This window comes from Salarias fasciatus, chromosome 11 (genome assembly GCF_902148845.1).
Source record: "Salarias fasciatus chromosome 11, fSalaFa1.1, whole genome shotgun sequence".
NCBI lineage: Eukaryota > Metazoa > Chordata > Actinopteri > Blenniiformes > Blenniidae > Salarias > Salarias fasciatus.
Window position 1 is genome coordinate 5,171,666 of NC_043755.1, and position 9,611 is coordinate 5,181,276.

The 9,611-nt window shown below is 42.6% G+C and overlaps 1 pseudogene; it reads left to right on the forward strand.

The window, feature by feature from the left end:
• Positions 1-2,025: 2,025 nt before the first annotated feature.
• The window catches only part of LOC115396439 (aryl hydrocarbon receptor nuclear translocator-like), a 9,242-nt pseudogene continuing 1,656 nt past the window's right edge, over positions 2,026-9,611 (forward strand).

Below are 9,611 nucleotides of genomic sequence, written 5' to 3' on the forward strand. Positions count from 1 at the left end.
AGCTGATGGCTGTTAAAAAGCCATTTTAAAGCTTTCTGCTTAAAAAAAAAGATGTCGCTTTATTCTGTTTTCTGTTTGTTTTGTACTAAAAGAACAAAGTGAAAGTGAGTTTTACTGAGGTGAGACAACAGGGCATTTATTTCCCTAGTTTTCTGTCTATGCAACTGTGTAAAAGTTCAGCTTTTGTACCGTCTTTGCACAAACATGCAGCGTCTCCTGTAAGAAGTAATAAGCGGCAGTGGGCCGGTGTGCCTCTGCTCCCCAGTGCAGCCTGTGCCATTTTCATAGGAAGTTGGTTTCAATTTTATAAACTGAAAAAAATAAAATATTTTAATTCAAGTTATTTTTAGCCCAGTTTGTTAGGTTCCTGCTTCCGATCGATAGATAGATCGATGTCTTAAAGCAGTGAGAAACAGACCAGACACGAGTGCTTCCCTCTGATCATGAGGCCCCAGCTTCCTGGTTCATATGAGTTTCTTCTTCTGCGGTTCGTCTGAAGCACTCTGATGGCACTGATGAGAAAGTCCATGACTCACGGCGCAAAATCATTGCGAAAGTGTGGTGCTGTGTCAAAATGCCGGACTTTTAGCAAACACGGGGAATCAAGACAGGTTCATGGTTTCCTGATTTTAAAGAGATGGGCCAAATTTCTTCAGTTCACTGCCTATTAGCTCGGCCCATGTTTGAGTCTTTGAGTGTTGATCTAAATGAATGATTTTAGGTATGAATCTGTTGTTTGTTGTCTGTGAAGAGATGTTATTTTCTGCGCTGATGATTTTGTGAAACGATCGTTCCACTTTTGTTGCCATGCTTTAAAGCTTTCGTACGTCAAGTGCCTTATCTGTAACGTGTGGGAAGCTCTCCGGTCTCCATGCCCTCTCCATTTCTTTTCCTGTTTCCACCTCACATCAAGACCTAGTACATTGTCCCTACTCGCTGTTTCATACATGGCTCACTTCTCTTCTTTCTTAAATGACCTTTTTTCAACCCTACTCTCATTCCATCATCATCTCCTTTTTTAACTAACCCTGACCAACCAGCAAACCTCTCTTCCCCAGTGACACAGAAGAAACAGCTGTGTCCTAATTACAGTGTTATTTTTTTTATTTTGATATTTTTTTTTCCTTTAAATGTTGTTATCAATGATAAAAGCAAAAATCATGAATCACAGAGAATGAACTTTGAAGTGGCTTCTTGTGTCTTTATCACATCTGCAATGCAAACACACACCAGATAAACACATCTCAAGTTAGGTTTTTCTGCTTTATGGAAAAAGACGTTACATATAGCGAGTACAGTGAAAACACTGCCTAGACATGGTGCAGCAAATGTATTTGTATAGCACTAAATATACTCAAGGCTACCTGCAGCACTTCACAAAGGCAAAGAAACATGAAATTACATTTAAATAATCAAATCAAGACAGAGAAAACAAAAGCACATGAAGAACAACAACTATTATATATATATATATATATATATATACACACACACACACACACACATATATATACATATATATATATATATATTTATATATATATATATATATAATTTTTTTTTTATATACAGCCAATGGTTTCCCCTCATACTGCTACCTTCAGACCCCAGACGCGCCACGCTGTGGAGATTGGTTTTTTTTTTTAAGTTTTATTCAGAACAAGAACATATATACACACATACAAACAAGGCACATGAGTATTATCAAAATCAACAAACTGCTATTATAGATTGAGCAGTCAGTGTAAATCCAAAAATAAAATAAAATGAAATTAAATAAAAACAATAATAAAAAATAAAATTTGTGAGGGAGCTTTTAAGTTAAATCAAAATTTTCTAATAAAGAAAACAAGTGAAGGGCTTTTCTATTATCAACTAATTTTAAAGATTTACAAAAAGAGCCGTGGAGATTGTTTTGCACACCTGCGGGTCCCGCCTCTCTCTGGGCGGGTACTAGCGTGGATTTCCCAACACGTGACGTCATGTGTATCCGGCCGCGTGTCGTCCAATGGGAGGAGGAGGACAAATTACACCGCAGCTGCCGCTGCTAGCCCGAAACGCCATCTTAATTAGGCAAGGGGGGGTTTAAACGGAGAGAAGGCTAGAAAGCGCCCTGTGAGGGAGACAGGAAAATATTTTAATCCGCGTTTCAAACAGCCCGTCTGGAGTAGTATCAGCCATGGCTTGGTCTGTTTACCGTACACATTAAACGAGCGCTCCCGAGGAGTTCGGCTGGTTAGCTGTGAGCTACATAGCTAGCATAGGGGAGGGTAAGGGGGGTGAGGATTTTTTTTTTTTTTTTTGGCGCAGCTGAAGTTATTTGTTTATGTTATCCTACACGGACATGTCCTCTTCAAATCCAGGTAAAACGACGTAGAAGTGACTGCGACAGTTTAGACATGTAGTAATGTGCAGTTGTTAACTAGTTTGGAGCGGTTTCTTTAGCGAACACTCTCTTGAAGATAGCGTGACAGCGGGGCTAATAGCTTAGCTTCATCTCGCTGCTCATTGCATAAATGATCGGTTGCTAACATGCTAACTACTTTCCAATGGTTATGTAATTATTCAGCTGGGTTGTTAATAAATATGTTTGTGGGTTTATTTTGTTTGTTTTGCGACAACAGTTAGGCCGACAAACTGAACGTCTAATGTAGTAAAATGTCAAGTTACTGCCGACGGTTAAACTATTGGCTAATGTGCACAGCGTAGGTGTTATGTTTGCTACATATAGCTTTAAAGTGACTCTAAGTTGTTCAATCAAAAAGGAAGAGTGCGCGTTTTAGAATACAACGAGCTTTAATGTACTTGCTGGAGCCTATCCATGCATGTTGCAGTGAATGGTTTCGGTTTGTTTCTTCGTGCTGCATCGCAAAAGGAAATCACCTGTTATCTGTGCTACATTACATTTCTCTGTTACTCTGTGTTATTATTAGACTTACCAGACCCAAATCTGGGTATGGGGGCAAGTGGGGCCCAAGCAAGTGGGGGGGCAGTTGTACCAAAAGGGACCAACAAAAGACCAGCTGCGTAAGTTAATGTGACATGTCTGTGTTGTCCTGCACTGATTTAGATTCCTGTTCACGGTGTTAAAATTTGTACTTTAAGCTGCTGAAATGTGAGCTTTGTCATTTGTGCAAGTATGGAAGATAAGGCACCTAACTTGAGTTGGTTTTAAGATAGTGCTCGCCATGATGCGTTTTAAGCTTGTGGAAGCACCGGTTTACATGTGTGTTCATTAAGTCATCAGTCAACATTTGCATTTCCCCTTTTTGTGATCTTCTGCAATGTTGTCTGCTTCTGCTTTTAGAGCTGGACCTGATGGGATTTTGCATTGCAATCCATGTTATCAGACACATATTTGTCAAACAGTGGTTTGATTGCATTTATCTCATCTCCAGCTCTAAATGGAAACTCATCATTATGTCATTCCAGGTCTCTTTAGGTCAAAGACCAACGTTATTAACCAGTAACTGTTTGTTGCAGTTCTAGTTGTTGTCCATATTCTTTTAAGAATCATTCTGCAAAAGTGATTTTGTGCCTTTCTCCTTCAATTGCAGACCAGACTTTGATGATGATGATGGAAGCAAGTTATTCAGGTAGTTTTTCTTTGTATTGCATAAAGCAAGATGAATGTCCATAACAAACAGGTTAAATCGTTCAATTTGCTTAGATAAGTTGTTTGTTTGACTTTTCACAGATGTGATGATGATGCACCAGGCTCCAACAATGACAAGGAGCGCTTTGCAAGGTAGGGGGGTACATTAAGAGAGAAGTGTGTGTGGTGAGGGAGTAAAGGGGTCCAGTGAAGATCCTGCTGTTACCTTTGTGCTGCCCTCCTTTTTCCTATAGTTTAATTTTTTTCCCTTTTTTTCAGTTCGTCACTTTGTTTTGGTAGTATTACTTTGCGGGCCCGTGTTTTAGTGGGTTGGTTTTATTTCCAGGTTTTTGGAAGAAGATGAGAGTTTTGCAGATAAGGAAAAGCTAGCCAGGTATGGCCTGTACCATTAAGGAAGGCTCCCTCTCCTGCTTGCGTCCATATCGATATTGAATGCACTTATCAAATCCTATCCTGTCTTGCTGGGATTTCCAGCACATCGTCGTTTTGACAGAACGGATTGCCAGTATTTTTGGCCGCTCTTCGTGTTTGTTGTGGTGCCTGTCAGATTTTTCTACTTTATTGCCAAAGCCAGATATTTTTTTTTGTTCGTTTTCCCTCAACCCACCACTGTGTTATGTTACTAACAGCTATGCTGTGTGTGAGTGAGGGACTTCTTTCACTCTTGTAATCCCTTCCTTCTTGAGCAACTGTCCTCTCTGTCTCGTTTTGTCTCCCGCTCTCAGGAAAACTGAAAGGCCTTTCTCTTTCTGCACTTGCTCTCTTTTCTCATTTAAACTGGCCATGAAAGACCAGAGCCTCCTGCTTTCTCACACTCATTTCTACAGATCATTGACTACTCATTATTATTTTATGCTTCCATTACTTCTCTCACCTTCTGTCATTCCCATTTCTTCTTCCTGGTTGGGAACATAACATTACGACATTAACTGTAAACTCTACTTCATGTTGTCCACCTTTCCACCTGTTTCCCCCATATCGATCCCTCCGTTCCTCTCCTCCTCTGCCTACCTTGCTTCCTCACTCAGGGAGAACCACAGTGAGATTGAGAGGCGGCGGCGGAACAAGATGACCGCCTACATCACAGAGTTGTCCGACATGGTGCCCACGTGCAGCGCACTGGCACGGAAGCCAGACAAGCTCACCATCCTGCGAATGGCAGTGTCCCATATGAAGTCTCTGCGAGGAAGTGGCACTACCAACGCCGACGGGTCATACAAGCCCTCCTTTCTCACTGACCAGGTATGTGTAGCGGCGGTGAAGAGTCTGATTTAAATGCTTTCTGTTTATACAGTGAGGAAAGCAGAGCTTCACTAAAAGTAAATTTCTTGTTAAACATCTTACTCTATTAGTATTTTTTTTTTTTTTTTTTTTTTTACATGTCAATATCCGCTTTAAATGTAATGCAAATCATTCTGAAAAGGAATCGCAAACATGCTTTGAGTTGAATGGATTGCAAGTGGTTTTTCTCACTTTCTGTTGCGGTGCACTTGTGTCTATAACAAAAACAAACTGCGCAGGAAATGGGGTATTGTACTTGTGGAAGAATGGGCAGCAGCAGAAAACAAAGCGCTGTAATTTGCGAATCTATTTAAAGATCAGTTGTACTCCAACGGTCACTCTTTGATGCTCCGTCTTCGCAGGAGCTGAAGCACCTGATCCTCGACGCAGCTGACGGCTTCTTGTTTGTGGTATCATGTGAGACCGGTCGCATTGTTTACGTCTCGGACTCCCTGACACCCGTCCTCAACCAGTCCCAGACTGAATGGCTGGGCTCCTCCCTTTACGATCAGCTCCACCCAGACGACAAGGAGAAGCTCAGGGAGCAGCTGTCCACTGCCGAGAACAACAACACGGGTACAAAGCAGCACAACTCGCGCACACATCCAACAACACAGTGATGAGGAAGCATGATTGTTTAATGGATAAGAGAAGAACACATTTAAGCTCAGTTTGCTTTTAATAGGGAGGATGCTGGACTTGAAGACAGGAACAGTGAAGAAAGAGAGCCAGCAGTCATCAGCTAGGATGAGTACAGGAGCCCGTCGATCCTTCATCTGCAGAATGAGGTGAGACTCCTCAGAGAGTCAGCTGTATACCTTTTCCACAGTCTTCATGACGCAGTGGTTCATGCGGTGGTCTGTCTGTGCTTGCAGGTGTGGCACGTGTCCGGTGGAGCCGCTGTCAATGAATAGACTGAACTTTCTTCGAAATAGAAACAGGTGACAAGAACGGCTACTTCTCTATGTATTTTTTGAAATTGAATGCTTCCTGCAAAAAGGCTTTGTAACAAGTTGAAATCAGGTATTTAAGGCACAGTCATGTAATTTGTGTGTTCGCCTCAGGAATGGTTTGGGCGCTGCCAAAGAGGGAGAGCCTCAGTATGTTGTAGTCCACTGTACAGGATACATCAAGTCCTGGCCCCCTGCAGGTAAACACGCTACTTTTGGGGGGGTTTTTAGCTCTCTGTTGTTTCACTTGAAAGTCTGAACCCGTGTTGCGTTTCAGGAGTATCGTTAAGGATGATGAAGCAGACAATAATCAGGGGAGTCGCTACTGTCTAGTTGCCATTGGAAGATTACAGGTACGATGGTTTTGTGAGTGATTTTTAAGAATGTGTTTGAATGTGTGGCAGGATAAGATCATGTCTGGAAAATCATGTTGAAGTATTGTCAATTTGAAGGACCATATCGTCCTGGGTCATCTATGCGTGACCTTCGTGCTTCTCCAAAAGCTTGTAATCAATAACCAGTTTGCCGCCAATCAAAGAGTAAAACTGCCTTTTTTTTTCATTTTGTAGCAAACACGCATTATGTGGAAAAGGCAGTATCAATACAGAGACTTATCTAGGCTTCATAACATGTGATGTTTGCACTGAATTTCAAAATCCTTGAGAAACACTGACCTTTCGCAACTTCTGAGTTGACATTCAGTTGTTTTCTTGCTGTGCCTCAGGGTTGAACGGAGTAATGACATGATGGAGATCCACATGTGAATTATTGTTTTCATATTTACCGGTAATTCTTCTCTCTCTCATCCAGGTTACTTGTTGTCCAGGTGACACTGACCTCAACAGTATCAGTGTTCCAGTAGAGTTCATCTCCCGCCATAACTGCCAGGGCATGTTCACCTTCGTAGACCACCGATGCCTGGCCGCTGTTGGATATCAGCCCCAGGTGAACTGAGCTGCGGACATCTAGAAACCCCTCACAGGCTCTGTGCTGTAACTCTTCAGAAATGTCTGAATTGAGGTTGTTTACTCTCCCGTGTCTTGCAGGAATTATTGGGGAAGAATATTCTGGAGCTTGCCCATCCTGAAGATCAGGGCTTACTGAGAGACAGCTTCCAACAGGTGGGCTCAGATAAACAATCCGTTTTAAAAATAAAACAAAACTATCACTTGTGTTTGGATGGAGGGGTGTTTTGATTTACCACAACCTTTAAAAAGATGCTAAAACGGATACATCAGTGCTAAAGATATGGTCTGTGGTGTTAAACGTCAGGGCTGTGAAGCATGTGGCTCATGGGTGTAATCCAGCCCATGGGATGACACTGTAAGAAGTAAAAAGCAAAAAGATGTATTTAGTTGTGATTGCAGCGTTTTCGTAACACGACAAGACCTAAGACAACATTGACACACACTGATCAACGATTAAGTGATCAAATCAAGCCACCTTATTTGCCAGTTCCTTCTTAAAACCCCTGGTACCTGTCATCATTTAATTGTGTGGAACCAGCATAAGTATCAGTTAACTTGAGGATTGACATGCAGGATTTTGACAGTTTAGCTTTTCTCGAATACATCATACATTGTCCTTCCACAAATTTCTCTGAGCAGCACACAGCCTCGTCGACTTTACCATACAATTTGTGTGGAGTATTAAGTAAAATGATTCCAGCTTCTTCAACTTCATATGTACTGTCTTCATCTGACTAATGTAAATAAGAAAAATTCTGCATAGCCAGTTTCTCAGTCTTGCCATGAAGTTTAAATGTTGCAGATCACAGGTCTGCCTGTGCTTGACAAAAGCAGGAAACGAACAGTGAATTTCTGTGAAAACAGTGCAACAATGAAGAACTATGACCACATGAAGTGAATTCATGTGCAAAAAGGAAGACGGTGAATGTGGCTGAGTTTAAACCATTACATTCAACAGCTGCAGTCGCCCCATTCTGATGTGTTTTAGCTGGAGTGAAGCTGCTGTCTGTTCACGCCAGCAGGCCTCAGCTGCTACTGTTGTCATTGTATCTGTGTAACCGGATATCTTTTCGGTTTGTGTACATGTCAACCGTCCGCTCAGCATCATGTACGTGTGTGTCCTCAGGTGGTGAAGCTGAAGGGTCAAGTTTTGTCAGTGATGTTTCGATTCCGCTCCAAATCGAGAGAATGGATCTGGATGAGGACGAGCTCTTTCACGTTCCAGAACCCATTTTCGGAGGAGATTGAATACATCATCTGTACCAATGTCAATGTGAAGTGAGTCACGCTCTGAGCACGATTACACAATCCGATGCAGCGCATAATGAAAGCATTGACGTCTTGAAATGGACTCTTGTGAAACATCCCTCTGTCTGAATGCTCACCAATATCCTCAACCCCACTTCCTCTTCCACCCCCTACAACAACCCCTCCCATAACCGCACACTGATCGATCTCTCCCAACACTTCTCCTCTGCGCCCGCCAATGATTGTGGGGCAATAGAAACTCGACTCAGGACCCCCTCACTCCCATCTCCTCCCCCGGGGCTTCGATGCCCCCTCCCTGGGTCAGGTCAGCCCCAGTGGCCCTCCTGTAGTGCTCAGCCCGGTTCAGATAGCCACCAGGTGAGGCCTGCACTGCCTGTCCTCCCCCTGCATGGGAGAACAACGGCTGCTCTTCACGGGAGACTCCTGCTGTGTCTAGCAAGCTGTAGCCACTCTGTTTTGTTTTTTTTTCGTTTTTCATTTCTCGCTCTGGTGGTTCTTCCTTCCTTCATTGCTGTAGTGTCGGAATAGCAGTGCTGGATAAAAGCATGTCTCCCTCTTTCTATTCTTATGGTTAGTAGTAGAAAATCAGACTTTAACATAGGTGTGTAGCATGTTAGCGGTGTGTCTGTTATAGACTTTTCTTCTTCTATCTTCCGTCATGTTGCCATGGTGACGGGTGGCGGGTTGAGCATTGTTTTGTCAGCAGGTGTTTGGGATTTCTCACTCAACATCGGAGGGCATGGAAATGGAAATAAGGCTATTTTTAGGCCGACTTCAAATCACACCCTCTCCGTCTGTTTTTTCCCTTTCCAGGCAACTGCAGCAGCAGCAGGCGACCTGGAGGGAGGAGGAACGAGAGACGGCATGTACGAGGCCGGACCAATCCCCTTCCCACAGGTGAGGCCTGCAGGAATCCACCGTTGGTGTTTTTCCCAATGGTTTTGGTGCCCTGGCTTTTGACTGATGGCACTCTGTGGCTAGACATTGTTGACTTACCATCTATACATCAGGGTGTTGGGAGAGCTCCACAATCACCACTGCCTGTTGTTTTTGTGTGACTTGCCAACACCTGGTGAAGGTGTTCCCATGACTTATTATAAAATAATCACCAACTCGTATCATGTTATTTTATAGCAGAAACTGGATTTGGATCTTTGCAAGCTGAGACCCAAGTTGAGGTGGAATGTCTTTTGTTCGTCATTCTTTGGAGATGATTGCAATATTGTACAGTGCATAAAGGAATAGGTAGAGCCACATAACATTTAGCTCCGTCTTAAAAAGCAGGCAAATCATAGCAGGTTAATGTGGCAGGCAGCCTTCACGTTTGGCCCCATATTTGTTGTTGCAACATTGCTGGAATGCTGATATGTGTTCAAACATATTGTGTTCTTGAAAGATCCTCAGTCCTGATATGCAGCACATTTGTTTAAAAAAAAAAAAAAAAAAAAAAAAAATGCTAAAAATGAATTAACAATATCAATAAGCCAACGTCTGCATGCACTGTTGGTATTGAATGCCCTTTCTGTT